The sequence below is a fragment of the Lactuca virosa genome, chromosome 8 (assembly GCF_052849685.1).
Source record: "Lactuca virosa cultivar CGN04683 chromosome 8, Lactuca_virosa_CGN04683_v6, whole genome shotgun sequence".
Lineage (NCBI taxonomy): Eukaryota > Viridiplantae > Streptophyta > Magnoliopsida > Asterales > Asteraceae > Lactuca > Lactuca virosa.
Window position 1 is genome coordinate 74,607,462 of NC_136433.1, and position 3,984 is coordinate 74,611,445.

Below are 3,984 nucleotides of genomic sequence, written 5' to 3' on the forward strand. Positions count from 1 at the left end.
TGATATTCGGTTAAAGATACCAAAACACGATGTTGTAGTAGTTTAGGTGGTGTATTTAACCAAGTCAAATTAAAAGGTGCAAAGTCCAAAGATTCAGAACCAGAAATAAGATATATATAAGAAGGTTCCAGGAATCAAGGGTCACGATCATGTGACTTAGACCCATAAGATAAGGAAGAGAAGTAGAAGTAAGAAGCTTTACAGTGAACCCCCTCCCCCCTCTCCCCTCACCCCACCTTCCCACCTCTCAAAAGGGTTTTTGTCATTTAACTTGATAATAAGACACCCAATTCCCCTTACTTTGTGCAAGTCAAAGATCTCACTCTTAGCTTTTAAATTAGTCTTCTGCAAGCAGTTTTTCAAATGGCTCAAGTTTCTCCAAAGAAAGCATCAGCAGAAAGAAGACGAAGGACGAGAAGTGATTCTAATTCAACACTTCAACTTTTTCTCATCGGGGTCATCTTAATTCTCACTCATTTACCACCGTTATCCGCCCACCACCACCATCACCACCACCACCACCACCGGAGTTCAGTATCTTCTAGCCGGAAAGCTATGTTGTTCAAAACACAACCACCAGAGCACAGTGGAGTTGTGTCAGCTCCAATTCAATCACCACTAGGAGCAGCTGGAGAAGAAGGCAATGTGTATGATGAAGATAAAAGAATAATTCATACAGGTCCAAACCCTCTTCATAATTAAATAATTCAAACTTCGATTAGTCCCTCAAAGAGCTTTGCTAATGTTGATTCTTATTTATTTTTATTACTTTTTTGTTTTATTATTTTACCTTCTGAATTAGAATTAATGGTAGCAAAGCTTTTGGCTTTTTCAGCTTGAGCTTACAGTCTAGAATTTGTGAAGAGGGACAGGGTGGGAATTTACTGTTACCGTTAGCTTTTTTAGGGTTGAAAGGTCAAAATCTGAATACAATTTGTAATGCATAGTGTACAAGTGAAAAATTCTCTCTTTTAACTTCTTGTTTCCTCTGAATCCCTTCTGGCAAAGAATTTATTGTGTTGGGCATTAAATTCTATGTGCTTACATGTCTGTCATTTAATTTACTGCTTTTACTTTGTGGTTCAGTTTTTTTTAGCCAAAAATAGCATTGACTTGTAGATAATGTGTGTAAAGACACTTTAATCCTTCACATAATCATGGGTTGATTGATACTGTGTGAGGGATAAATTTGGAATTTAAAATATACATTTATCGCCTAGGGTTTTGCCATACTTTTGGCTACTGTCGAAGGGAAAGAAGACTTTTTTGTTCCTAAAACCAATACACTGCCATTTAATTCAGCAGGTGCTTTTTAGGACAAAAAAAGGAACATGAATTGAAGTCAAATATAGCAAATCCTAAGCCACTTGAATCAAATGAAGATTAGGGTTTATGTATAGGTGTTCTTTTTCTTTCAACTTCACAAATATGATCAAAGATTTGATCCGGTCAATTTTTATTAATACATCTTTTAGTGAGTACTACTTTAGTATTTATATACTTACAAATACAAATTTTGATTTCGGTTAATTACATGAACCCAAAGCAAAATGATGGTGTTGATTTAATTTTCACATGACCCTTATTGTAATTGAAATATCTAGAAGTGTCAAAAACAACTTAGCTTATCATCTAATAAATATAGCTCACGTGTGAAACGTACATTAATATGATATTAGTTTGATCACAAATACACAAAATACAACCAGCGACAACTGACAAGGTCAAAGTGGTCATGCATGAGACAAGTATAATTGAAAAAATGTTTGGATTTGGTAGGACGATATAAGGGGATGAACTATAACAAAATCTGCATAAGTAAGTTAGAATTCTTCAGAGTCGTATAAAGTGCCTTACAAAGTTCGAGAGCGATAGCTCTCACCAAAATCAACGATGGAAAGAATATATCCATCACTAGGTGTGAGACCCGTATGTTATACGGGTTTGATAAAACAAAAAATTAAATATGAAAGTTTAAACAAAAAATTATTTAAATTTGAAATTTTAGAATTGAAATTTAAAATTTAAAATTTAAATTTAAAAGGAAACATATTAAATACTATATGAGTACTAATATTGTAATTTATTGGTTATTTTCAATTAAGACAATTATTAATTGAGTTGTAAATATAATGTGTTAATTAAGAAAAGATAAAAAAATAAGAAAATGACAAATGGAAAAAACATTTATTCAAAAATACCAAAAAATGACATGTGTCCAAGTTAATGAGAGAGTGACATGTGGCAAAATTATTTTCATTTATTAAAGAGGATTAGTGACGGATAAAAGACCAATTTAATTTGTTAATGACGGTCGCCGGTCGCTAGCCCTTCACAAAATTTTTCCTTTCGCTAATCCATCGCTATAGTTAAATGTTTAAAATTAATTTTATTTATAAGTGTGGGTGAGAAAAAAAAATCAAAACCAAAAGATGTAAAAAAGAGAAACAAATCTTTTTGAGAAAAGCGACTTTACTTTTGGTTTTTGCTATTAGAAAACCGGTTTTTTTCGGTTAGTATAAATCTTACAAAACAAACCGAACCTAAGTGAAATAATCAAAATGATATTTGTAATCTATGATGTTAAAAGCTTTTTATATATATATATATATATATATATATATATATATATATATATATATATATATATATATAAAACATTAGTATTTGTCTAGGATTAAATCCAGAAACTCCAGGTTAGAAACTCATTATCAGACTCCTTGTTAGCCGATATAAATATTTTTTTTAGTAAATCACGTTTTTATTCAACTTTATTCCAAGCTTGATTAAGAAACCCAAAAGTAAACATAAAAATAGAAAGGGAGAAATAATTAAACCAAAAAGCAACACAAAAATATCGAATGATTGGTTTTTCCAAAGTAGAAAGCCAAACTTTTTGGGTCGGTAAAAAACCAAATCAAACGGACACATGTAAACCCCTAATTTTTGTACTTTTGAGATAATGATCTGTGAGAGTAATTACCTTTTCGTCTTGTTCACGTTTAGGTAACTTCATTTTTTTTTGTACACATTTGACCATTTAACTTGTTAAATATGTTCACATATTACCACTGTCACCTGCTATAGCAGGTGACAGTGGTAATATGTGAACATATTTAACAAGTTAAATGATCAAATATATACAAAAAAAGAAAGTTGTCTAAACGTGAACAATTTTTTTTTTACAAATTTCTTAAATTTTTTTATAATTTCTTTTATGATATTTTTTCAAAATTTTTTTACAAATTTCTTAAAATTTTTTATAATTTCTCACAACATTTTTTTGATATTTTTTATAGGTTTTGCTAATACAATGTTTTAAACTTTGCTTATAATTTTTTTTTCAACTTTTTTTATACTTTCATATAATTTTAATACAAGTGCTTTTAAACCAAATATTTTAAAATTCTCTTACAAGTTTTTTACTTGATTTTTTTACATTTTCATACAATTTTTCTATAACTTTCATATATATATTTCTAAATTTTCTTTACAATATTTTTAAAGTGTTTCACAGATGTTGTATGACAATTTAATATTTTTTTATATCATTTTAAAATATTTTCGTTAAATACTAGTTTAAAACGTTGTATTAAAAAAATTAAAAGTTTATAAACTTCTAAGTAAAAAACATTAAAAGGTTGGAATAATTTTAAAACATTTACATTATATTGATTTTTTTGTTTTTCTTATTTGGTAAGTAATAGTTTTTTTTTTAATTTTTTAAAAGACCCTCCATACTTATTGTTACATATTTAATTTATTTAATTTTATTCTTAGATGCTATTTACTTTAAAAATATTGTATATGCTTTAAAACAAAAGAAAAAAAATATAAGAGGCTATATAAAACATTTCACAAAACAAAAACATATTTATTAATTAAAAAGTAAAGTTTAAAATTGATAAATATTTAATTAATATTTAGGAAATTATGGATATTTTAAAAATAACGTTTGAAAAAAATAATACAAACAAATATGAA

General features: G+C 28.1%; 1 long non-coding RNA gene across 1 annotated transcript; it reads left to right on the forward strand.

The window, feature by feature from the left end:
* Positions 1-202: 202 nt before the first annotated feature.
* On the forward strand, positions 203-1,036 carry LOC145133837 (uncharacterized). The gene is made up of 2 exons (XR_013718781.1): positions 203-679; positions 836-1,036. It is a non-coding gene; the product is annotated as an uncharacterized LOC145133837 (long non-coding RNA).
* The last annotated feature ends 2,948 nt before the right edge of the window (positions 1,037-3,984 follow it).